Here is a 12,128-nt window from a genome sequence, read left to right on the forward strand (position 1 = left end):
AATAAAGCTGGAATAAATCTCAATAAAGCTTATTTAATGCAAGGCTGGAACTACAGTTTCCAGGTCAGGTTTTAGTGCCCCAGTAACCGGAGGATGACCGCCAGCAGGGCTGGGGCCAGTGGTTTCCATCCCAGCCAGTCCTGCTGTGGTCGTGCCCAAGGCCACTGGAGGGCGGGAGGAAAGGGATCCCATGGGGGTCAGGAAGCAGAGGGCTGGCTGGTCCCCAGGAATGCCGCCCTGCACTCAAGACGTTGTTTCCAAGCAGCATCCATCTGAAACCCGTTTGCTGGGTGTCTCAGAGGAGAGCAAGGCAGGGGGAAGGTGCTGATGGCGCAGGGCTGCCACCCCAGCTCTGTCGCTTGCCTCTTCCCCTGGAGCCCTCCCACACTGTCCCTCCCCCTCAGCTGGGGCGGCAATGCAGCCCAAAACAGACGCCACAGATAACCGAGGTCCTTTCCGTGGGTCGGACGTCTGTGGGTTGGCCATGCCATGCCACTTCTCCCAGCCTGCGGAGCAGGTCCCCAGCTGGCCCTGGGGAGCCCCTGGCCTCAGGGACCCCCAACCCAGGGGAGCCCCGGCCGTGGAGAGCTGGGCCAGCCTGGCTGCAGGGGGAGCTGCTGCTGGACATTGCATGGCATCCCCCTCTCAAGGACAAAATACCCACAGCTGGAGAGGGGAGAGTGCAGACGCCCTGAGGAACAGCTGACTAGCTGGATATTAATTAAAACAACACCAAATCTAGGGAAATTAAATTATCTTTGACTGGTTAATGACATTGCAGTGTGTTCTCCAGTGAGAGAACTAAAATGTTGCCATTGACTTTTGGCATCCACCGGGGCACCACGGAGACAGATGTGAACAGCAGTTTTTTGCCTCAAACAGAAGAAAAGCCCCCAGTCATTCCTGGAGTCCTGCAGGAAAGCGGCTGGCCGCGACACCAGAGTTCCCCCGCGGGGCCGTGAGGAGGGGACACGGGGAGCACCTCCTTGCGGACACCATCCGAAGGGCATGGCAGGAACGGGGCTTCCTCCTACTCTGTGCCTTGACTTCTTCCTTGAAGGAAGTCTCTGGTGGAAGGATTTACATATGTCTACATTAACGTACACAGAGGGTGGAAAAGGAAGTTTATAGTAAGTGGAAAGGGTGGACAGTTTTCCAAATACACTGTTTACTGAGCCTTATCTAAATGAACCAGCCATGCTTGGCCATCCAAGAAAGGCCTGGGAGAGAGCACTGTGTGGGACATTGAGGAGTTCAGTGCTGCACTGAGATAAAACAGATTGAGATCAGAGTCACAAGGGATTAGATAAATAAACTGCTTTCCTGCTCTAGAGAGAGGCTGGCCATTCCAGTCATTAGGCTGCAGAGAAAAAAAAACAGCTAGAAAGGAAGGCTGTATCAGTCCTTTATCCATTTCTGATCCATGTTTAACAAGCGGCAGCAGCATTTCCAGGCTATCACAATGCGTTTTCTGAGACAGATGATCTTAAGAGCAAATTACTGCGAGTGTCAGTTCCTTATTCCTCAGATGAGGTGGAAACCTCAGAGAACAGTGGGGCACGTGGTTCATGGAGCACATGGTTGCTGAGTTAAGTTTACACTTGCACCCATCAGTGGGACCCCGGGTGCTGGTGCAGAGGCTGGAGGCCCCCATCGCGAGGAGGGGGTCCCTCGGGGTCTGCTGAGGCAGGGTGAGGTTTGGGGTGCTGCGGCGCAGCCAGCCGGGGCCACAGAGTCCCTCCGGCGCAGGCTGTTGTTCACGTTTCTCACATGCCTCCTGTGACCTCATGGCTTGTGGTTTTCCTCCCTGTTCAGTATCGTAGTGGTGCTGCAAACACTGAGTCCTCAGACAGCCTGTTACGCAGCCCAATCAGGGTTCAAAAAAAATTTTTGTTTATTTCACATTTTTTTATTTGTTTCTATGAAATTGAAAGACAATTTTTAACTGAGAAAAATTTGCTTCCATGACCATCAAAGTTTCTGTCAGAGGCAAGTGCCGTATCTCTAGGAAGCGAGGTTCAGCCAGTTGCTCTTTTGGGTTTGCTTGTTTTTTTCCAGATCCATTGTTTTCTAATCTTTTGACCAATTTCAACGTAATTTGAAAGAGATTGAAGTATGTTACCAACTGCAGGTTTCACTGAGGTGGTGGGGCAGGAGGTCCCGCCGGGAGGAGCGCAGCCGGGAGGGACCCCATGCATGGGTGCAGCAGACCCCGCTCCTGCCAGACAGACAGACGGCGGCTTGGCCCCAGCCTGCACTTGCCAGCGCATGTTTGGTCCGCGGGTGAGGGAAACCGCCTGGTCTAGACCTACTTCTCATTTAGTGGTCTGCCGAAGGGCTCAGGATTAATGAGGTGATAATTTGGACTCCCAAGTATTGCGGCCAAGCCGCAGCCCGACAAGCACAAAGTGAAGCACCGAACTATTTATGTTCCAGTTCCTACAGCTATTTTTAATACAGCTTCAGAGACTTGCTGTATTATCCTTCCTTTTTAGCATCTGCTTCTTTTCTTAATCTCATCTCATTTTCCCTGCCCTTTATCTTTGGATCAATTTATACCATCATTTTTATCATGGTCTAATCAGAACACACTTTATGATTTCAGATAAATGTAGTCATGGTAATTTTCCACTCCATTTAGGTCAAGTCAGAATGAAACAATTTTTTTAAATCCTATCTAGTAACCACCAGAAATGGCTCCTTGTTAAACTATCTGTTCCCTTGCTTTTCTAACATTATTAGATTTTAATGTCAAGTGTCAGTCTCCTTTTTGGGTTTTTCAGGGAATTGGTTCTGCACTGCAAGCCAACCTGTAAACCCTGGAAAGAAAGGCAGGGCATCCCTTTTCCCTCCCCGCAGCATCCACGGGAGGTGGCTGGCGGAGCCCTTCCCCTCCCTCTGGCCCCACCAGAGCAGCTTTCCCGGGACACCTCTCAGGCCACGGCAGCTGCGTGGCCTCAGCCGCACCGCCACACACTGGGCCCACGCGCGGCTCCTCAGCAGCCACGATCGGCCGCCTCGGAGGGGGGCTCGCCAGGCGCCCACACACATGGGCACTGGCTGCGGGTGGGCACTGCCAGCGCCGAGCACGCAGCAGACGCACTAATCTGCACTAATCTGCACGGGTTTGGTACTGGCTCCACAGCATCCCCTTCGAGATGGTCGTGTTTGGGATTTACCCATTTGGGGGTGCCTGGGAGGACACTGCAGTGGGTTTGGGAGTGGCAGCAGAGGTCGGTGAGGAATCCCAGTGTCCGAGCCCTGTCCCACCACACAAATCCGGGTTTTGGTGCTGTCACACCAGTGGCAGGGCATGTCCTGTGGCCCTGCCTGGGGTTTCTCACACTTTCTGCTCCTTGCCTCGCTTTTCTGAGACACTCTGTTATCTTTGGGTGACACACACTATCTGAGCTTCGATAATGTTACCCACAATAATATTATTCAGATTCAAGCAAGCTAGCAGAATGTTATCAATCTTTTCTTTTGATATTGCATGATTTCAAAAACATTTATGGGCCAAATTGTCATACTTCTCTATTTTGTCCTTTCTCTGAGGATGGTATGGGTTCCAGCTTTGAAACGCAAATACCAGTCCCGGTGCTCTCGCTTCCCTCGCAAAGGTTAAGAATACATTTATGGTGCTGTTCCTGGATGGATGGAAAAGGGCGGGAGGTGGGGGCCGAGACGAAGGCGCTGGCACCGCGCAGGTCCCAGCTCAGCCACAGCAGGCTTCATAACCCTGCGGGTTTGTATTGGCCAGTTGCATTTAGTTCATATTTTGTTTACATATGAGGGGTTGTTTTGATTGAATATTGTAGCTATTGGCAAAGATATGTACAAGCCTTCTGAACGTGTGTGAAGTGAGGACAAAAGTTTTCAGGATAAACATTATTTTAAAACCTGAGAGTAATTAGTGTAGTTAAACATTTCAATTTTAAAATCGTAGTATGGCCACTGGCCAGTGTGCTCTGAGGATGGGCGGCAGAGCCCAGGGGACCCTCCGCAGAGGATGAGTTCAGCAGAGCTCTGCATCAAGTCCGGTGGTGCCGACAGGGATTTGGGCGAGGGATAGCTGCTAGCACTGGGGGGCCCGGGCAGACCTGGCCCCCACCCCAGCCTGACGGTGTGCACAAAGGAAGGGGAAGGAGGCTCCATTTTCACTGAGCAGCACCAAGCTACCAGGGCGAGTCTGGAGGATGTACAGCGCGTTGCTGCGGGATCCAATAACTGGATGTGCCAAAAAAAAGGTCTGCTCCATCTGTGCCGGCTGGGCGTCTGGCTGCAAGCACCCTCTCCCCATGCCTGCTGGAAGGACACAGTCATTCCTTCGCCATAACCCCATGTTTTCTTTCAATGGCACGTACAGATTGTTTTTGACCTGTCTCACGTCGCCTTCCCTGCAGCCTGGGCTGGCGTGCGCCCCGTGGACCGGCGGCGGTGTCTCCCACCCATATAAGTACACTGAGAAGAGCGCGGGGGCTGACTCACTGCGGGTCCCAGGGGAACTGTCAGCAGCCAAGATGCCAGCTTGGAGGAGAGCTGTTTCTGCTATCCCAACCAGGCATGCAAAGCTAGGAGAGGAGAACAGGGAGAGAGGAGAGCTGAAGCAAGCATGGCTGTCTAGGAAAGGCACATGGACACATAACAGCCTGACCTTCACTGACCTTCAGCAGCCAGCGCGGCCAAAAGTGGATATTTCAGAGAGGCAGGACGGCAGCCAGCCCAAACACAGATCTGGGCTAAAAATGCCCCAGATGCATGAGATGCTGAAATTTTGAGATGGTATCCAAAGGACTCATCATATTCAGTCACATCATCTCTCTTCTGTGAAGGATGAATACATGTGTGAACTCCTCTAGAATAAAATAAAATCTGTGTTTCCCAGTAGTCTGCAGAGTTTAAATTCTGAGGCTTACACTACAGATATTGCTGCTTAATAATTAAAGGTGGCAGCACAAACTAGTACCAAAAGTGCTAAAATCAAAGGGAAATTACTTGGCGACGCTTTTATTGGTCTCTAACAGATGTCAAACCTCAGCATAAAAAGCTTAACTTATGCATTTTCTACTTTCAAAATGAAACTGAAATGGCAAAGAACAGACTGCCTAGGGATTTATTTCATGTCTTTCACTGAGTTAACTAAGACACCTCAGGACACCTCGGTGCCAGAAACCCCTCTTTTCAAGGAGCAGCCAGCCGTTACACAATGAGGTGACACAAGCATGGCTAATGGTGACCCAGCATCAGTTCAGCTAGCGCCTCAAAGAACATGCAAAGCTGCTTACAGTTCACAACGCTACCCCTTTTTTATTTTTGGTGCTTGGTTTAAAATGCCCTTTGACTTCTGCATTTTTAGACTGCTTTAAGGTCATGACTTAATGTTTCTTTCCCTGGTGCTGCCAGCCCATATGCAGGGCAGTGTGTGCTGGGCTGTTAATTAGAGCACCGACACCTTATGTCATGCAATAAGACCACAAATGACAAAACAGAAAAGCTGCAAGTCAAGTTGTGCCATCAGCATCTCAACTGACCTGGAATAATACTAGGATCACATGGCAATTCAAGTGGGAAGGGACCTCATGAGGTGGGCAACCCAGCCTCCTGCTCCAAGCCAGGTCAGCTGTGCAGTGCCTTTATCCAGGCAGGTCTGGAAGCCATCAAGGATGGAGAGTGCACAAGCTCTCTCAGCTGAGCAACTCTGTTTGACTGTCTTCGTGAGGAGAAAGCTTTTCTTTATAAGCGCTCTGAACCTCCCCGCTGTCAGTTTATGCCCATTACCACCGCTATGGGTTCCTGTCCTGTAACACCACGAGGAGCCTGGCTCTTGCTCTCTGTCTTCACTGGCCTCCCCGTAGCTCCTGGCCGGGAGCCCCTGCAGCCATGGGCAGGACCAGGCAGCATCCCCACGGTGCAGCCGGCTGCCTCGGGGCCCCAGCCCACGGCCGGGGCATGGCTAGCACAGGAGCCGGGGCTGCCTCGCTGGGCACTGCTAAACGCATTCATGGACTCTGGTTGGGGAAGGGGAGAGTTTTTTAATTTTTAAGACATTTGTGACTTACCCAAGAAAGGCGGCTGCTACATCCAGCCATTGCCAGATTTCATGTGTCCTGCTTTTACAGAAAGAGAGAATAATGCCTCATTTCCTTATAGGTTTTAGCTCCTCTTACCATGAGGGTGCCATTGACACTTACTGTAGGAAATGTCCCGTGACAAAGCTTCCCATCAGGTTGCAGTTACTGCAGAAGCAGCTCTGTGGAAACACAACTATTGTAAGAACTGCTTTAATAAGTTTTGAGCAATTAGCTGTTTGTTTTGTTTTGTGCTTTGATGGGGGAGAGGGGAACTGTTTGGGGTTTTTTAATATTTCTTCTAGGTACAAGTTAGGAAGTAAACAGTCTTTAAAGATGAAGTGAATGTTATCAAGAGTATGGTGCTCTAATTATAATTACATAACTCATATTTCAATTTGATGGGAATATTAAAAGGATTCCTGGGAGAGTTTTGAACAGTCTAAAAGTGCAACAGCATAAAACCCAATAAACCTTGCCTCCTTTTAGAGGACATTTCCTTAAAGGGCCAGGTTTAGCTGCCAGTGCTGCAGCAGTTGCAGAAGTGCAATTTCCTCAAACTCCCTAAAAGATAAACTAACTTTCCCACTAGAATTTTCTCCTGTCCATGCGATGGAGTAATGATGGTTTTTACTGTTGTCAAGGCCGGAATCCAGAGGACTGGGCGAGTGGATACAATGAATAAATATTTTCAGTGCACGCCTTATTTGTATAGAATACAAGTTGTATTTATAGCCCTTATGAATACAAGATGGATGTGAGTCAGGAGAGAACTGCGCCTGAGTGGGCAGGAGCATTTGGTGATCTCGACGGGCGTTTCAGAGGGGCTTTGGGGGGCAGGAACATTATCGGGCTTCTCTCCCTTTTAAGTCCTTGAGCTGCTCGGCAGGTCAGGTTCCCACAGGCAGCGCAGAGCTGGGGAGAGCCAATGCCACAAGAGAAACAATTGTGTAAAACTGCCTTTCTCTAGAGCTGTGCTTGTATCTGTAGGGCCGAACATATGCCCCACTTTCTGTGGTTCATACCCCAAGTACACAGCAAGTCGCTGCCAAGGACAGGAGGAAAGTGCCCCTGAACTCCTCCACGGGTACCCGAAAGGCTTGCAGCACCGCCTGGTACAGCCCAGAGGCTGCATTTCCTTGGCCCCGTGTCAGAGGAGGAGGGAAGGTTGTCTTTACACCTCTCTGCCTTAACAGCAGCTGCAGCAGGAGCTGGGAAGCAGACCCTCAGCTGCAGGTGGTCGTGAGTGGGATGTGTCTGTGGTGGTGCAGGAGGAACAGGAATCATCCAAAAGCTCCTTGAGTGCCTGGACCAGGTGCCTGGAGAGGCCTTGGGGTGAGGTGAGCAGAGAGAAAGGCAGCTTATCTAGAGCAGGTGGAGAAGCAGGACGGCCAGGCTGACCTGCAGCATCAGCACCAGGATGACCTGTGCCGTGAGGGTGGGGATGGGTCCCTGGAGCACCCCCGCCGCTGTGGCCCCCACGGACTCTCCGCTCCCAGCAGAGCAGGCAGCCCCATGCAACCAGGCGACCGAAACGGCCTGAAACACCCCACGGGCATGTCGGGTCCAGGTGCATGGGGCAGCGGGCAGCCAGCGGCTGGGGGGCAGCTCTGCCCTGTCACGGAATGGGGAGCACAGGGCTGTGGGCTGTGCAGGGACAATGGCTGCTTCGCACAGGGAGCAAATGTTAAAACAATGCCGCCCATCCATCTCACGTCCCTCTGTTTGTTCAGAAGATTTAACCAGAAGTTTCCCGGCCTTTCTCTCCCCTGATTTCTAAATACAGCCTGTAGGAAATACAGCATGTGCTCCCCGGGGGCCTGGAGGCAGGGAGGGGTGACAGGTCCCAGTGGGAGGTGGCTTCAACCCCCGCGGCCCAGCAGCGAGGGACCTGCAGCCTCTGGGCCCCTCAGTCCCCTAAGCCCCCCGCATCATCCCCTCAGCCCCTCGGCCCCTCGGCCCCTCAGACCCCTGAGCTCCCTGCCTTGGCCCATCAGCCCCTCAGCCCCCTCAGCCCCTCAGTCCCCTGAGCCCCACCCCACCCAGTCCCTCAGGCCCCTGAGCTGCCTGCCTTGGCCCATCAGCCCCTCAGCCCCCTCAGCCCCTCAGCCCCCTCAGCCCCTCAGCCCCTCAGTCCCCTGAGCCCCACCCCACCCAGTCCCTCAGGCCCCTGAGCCCCCCGCCTCAGCCCCCTCAGCCCCTTGGCCCCCTCAGCCCCTCGGTCCCCTCATCGCCCTCGGCCCCCTCGGCTGGGCTCCCACACCCCCTCCGAGGCCTGGCTGCCTGCCCCTGGCCCACACGCCGGCCTGCCCAGACAGGGGAGGGACGGCCTTAGCAGAGCAAGAAAGTCAAAATATTAAAGCTGTTTCATTCCCACTAGGAAGAACAAAAATTCCCTTAATATTTGGGCTACCGTCATCTTTTAGATCTTCAGGCGTCACTATTTCGTAACTTGGGCATTCTGTGGTTTAACTGTTTCATACCCTGGAGCACTTTCTGAAATAAATTTGTTTGGGAATCTTACTTCTCACAAATGAGGACCACTGGCATTAGCATGGGATAAGACAAAGAAATCTGAGTAAATATCCTGACTTTCTTCACAACTTCAAATTTCCGTTGAGTTTTCAGGTTTAGTTGAATTTTCTGAGTTTCCAGTCATTGGTCTAATGTAAACTGCAACATACTTACTGGGTTATTCATCATTATTTCTCCATGTATTCTCAATCTTGACTCAGTCATAGTGACATTTCCTACCTGGGAATATAAAGTCAATTAAAAGTCATGCTCTGAGGGTTGTAAGCCTTCCCAGGAAAATGTTGTCACAAGCAAAATTACACAAAATATTGAAGTTAAGGTGTTGGTACTATTATGATAAATTTTGAACAAAAGAAGGCTTGATGAATCGTACTGTGTAATATAGTGTCTTGTTTAGTATTACATTGAAAACTAGGAGATTAACTGAGAACTGAAAACCGTTCCTGAAATGTGCACTCTTTTGTACATGAATAGCACCAAATATAGGTACAGATTTAAGCATATGAAAGTGTTCCTGTGACATTACTATTTATATGAGCTAGTATTTATGGAGCCAGATTTTAGACCTGATGCTAAACCCTGTTTGGCCTTCCCAGAGACACCCTCTAACCAGGTGTTTAAGGCTGCGCTGTACACAGTTCACGGCTCATAGACACAGCAGGGCGCCCGGTGAACGGCTGCGTGGCAGAGGCTTGGGCACCGGGGCCAGGGGATCCTGCATGCACCGGCTGAATTTATGAGTAAGGAAAAGTCAAAGTGGCATGAAGAAAGCCCTCCCTAGCAAAATGTTGCTATTTGGTAAATGTACTGACCTCATAATAAATGCTTTCTGGCTACAAAGCAAACGCTGTCACAACTTTCTGCAGTTGTGCCAAGCCATCTATGCAAATCCTTTTGTTCAAGTTTCTTCTGTTTTCTCTCCCGAGATTTTCTAGGCTTGTTCAGCCTATACTTAGCTCAAAAATGAGGAAAAAACCCTGACACTGGAATATTTTACCCCAAGGATGGGTAACTATGAATGACTAAATATGTCATTACCTGCATGAGGAACATGACTGCAGTTACACGAGGCCAGAGGTCCTCCCCAGCCTGCAGTGAAGATGTGGCCCCAGGCTGATGCTCAGGGTGGGAGAGGTGGCTCCTCCATACAGCAGGGACGGCTCAAAGATCAAACCAGACCAAGTTGGCCTTTGTTAAGCAGAAGGCAACATTTCTCTGGGCACTTGGGGAAGCTGTTTTGGGCCCCGAGCTGGTCACTGGCCCGGCTGCAGTCACAGCAATAGTTGTGGCACTGGGGGAGTTTGGGGTGTTTTCAGGACACACTGCTCCCTCGCGCCTGGGCCATGTGCCTTTCCCTGGTGTCATGGCTTTGCTAATCATCAGCTGCAATTGCACCCCAGGCAAGGCACTGGTGTCAGCACGTGCTGCTCAGAAAAAATGGGGCTTCTCCCCAGCACCCTCCTGGGGCCCATGGAGCCGCCCCACGCTCCTGCCAGGACAAGAAAGCTAGCAGCTGTTGTTTAGCATGGAGGGGCAGATCCTGAGAGCTGAAGAGCACTTTTGCCTGAGAGAATGTGATTTAGATTAACTATTTTTAGCTGGATCTAGTGGGAGTTGAAGGAGAGTGTCTTCCAGGAGATGCAGAATACCACGCTATATTGGGCGCCAAAATAGGAGCAGATGCTTCCAATTACACTTAATTCACCTCAACTGTAGAAAAAGTCAAAAACATTTATAGTTACACTAAGAATATCTTTTTCTGAAGTTAAAAATATTTGGCACTGAAGACTGTCTGTGTTAAAGAGCAGTGACACTTGTGATAGCTGTCAGCATCGGTGCAGTTTGTGACTCTTCACAGAGTGCTGCTGCTGCTACCACGGAAAGACAGGTACGGTTTTGGAGGGGGTTTCACTTCACACTCTGTCTTTGGGACAGTTTATCCTGTGTCTGTTTTCTGACATCAGCAAGCTCTGTGGTGTAGCTCTGTGGTGTATTAGCATGTCCAGGAAAAAGTATTTAGTTAAACTCCACAGAGGAATATAGTCTGGTGCTAGTCCGAAATCAGGCAGTTTCACAAAGACAACACCAGACCACCCTGTCCAGGTAAACAGAGGCTAGGATTAATTTCTGTCTTACTAGAAGTCACAGTGAAGCTGAAATCACCATAGGTCATCACAAACAATAACACTCTCTAATACACTTGGAAAGTGGAAGATGTTTTGGAGTGGCATTGTGCCTATGATTCACCCAACCATATTCTTGTCAGAGGAGAAGAGCCCTCCCAGCTTTCTGGTGGTGCCTCTCATGCTCCGGGGGAGGCAGGAGGAACCAGGGAAAAGGAGCTCATGTTCGCAGCGCTAGGACCGGTTCTGCAGGGAAACGAAGGGCTTGGACGGCACTTTCTCAGCTGCCAAGTCATGAGTCATTATTTCCTTTGGCTTTCCTCTCTGACTAACTGTTTCCTTCAGTTACGCTACCCTATTTATCAGCTGGAGACAGACATCAAAGTGCGGGGTTTCCACTTGCTCCTCCCTGGAGGGCAGGCGGCTCCTGCTCACGACACAGGGGTGCCTGTGCTCAACTCCTCACTCTCCTGCAGCCGGGGCTGTTGGGCACGAGAGGTTCTGCATCCCAGCCCTGTGCCCCAGTGGCCCCCCTATCCCCAGGGCCCTTTTGGTTCTCCCACAGCCCCAGCCCCACCTCTGGCACCCCCAGAGCCCAGGCTCCCCATGGCCTCCCTCCTTGTGCTGTAGGCTGGACAGGCTTTGACATTTTGTTGGACTTAAGGGGGAGAAAAAGTCATTCAGTCAGCACTGATTTCCTAATTCAGTGTAACCTTTTCACTTCCAAGCTAAGGACAGCTTGACATTTCCTCTCAGCTTTGCTCCTGACGCCACTGCGCATCTCTGGAACACATTGTACATCATCAAACATTTGAAAAACATTAAACTAATTTTTAAAGCCCTTATTCACTGGATCACCTACTCAAGTTGCCACCATTGCCATTGAAAACCTGCAGTGCCTACAGGTCTGCTCTGCCTGCTCTCCACTGTTTTCCCTGCCATGGCCATGACCCGGTGAAGCCGATTTTTTCACAAGGACACCCAGAATGAATTCCCACCATCTTCCCAGGCAGTCGCCTCATTGCCTTGGTGGTGAATTTGAAGCTTCCTTGGCACACACCACCTTCATGTCTCTTATTTATACCCCTCTGTGCCCTAAAATGATGTGTGAGTAGCCGCTGCAGGCAGTCCCACTGTCCCACCCATGTACTGCGTGTCATGGGATCCCTGCACCTCCAGTTTATACTGCTACTTTACATCTCCTTTGGTTTTGGATGAAGGAGCTGAATGCCCTGGCATTTCATATTTTCAGTTTTTCATTTCTTGGAGGCCAACCTTTGGTGGGACTGGAACAAACACTACCATCCCCAAAGGCTTTAGCTTACTCAAATGCCAGAGGGACCAAGTACCAGGGAAAGAGGCACAGTTTGTGTCCATAAATCTTCAAAGAGTCATACATAAA

The sequence above is a fragment of the Phalacrocorax carbo genome, chromosome 12 (genome assembly GCF_963921805.1).
Source record: "Phalacrocorax carbo chromosome 12, bPhaCar2.1, whole genome shotgun sequence".
In the NCBI taxonomy this organism is placed as follows: Eukaryota; Metazoa; Chordata; class Aves; order Suliformes; family Phalacrocoracidae; genus Phalacrocorax; species Phalacrocorax carbo.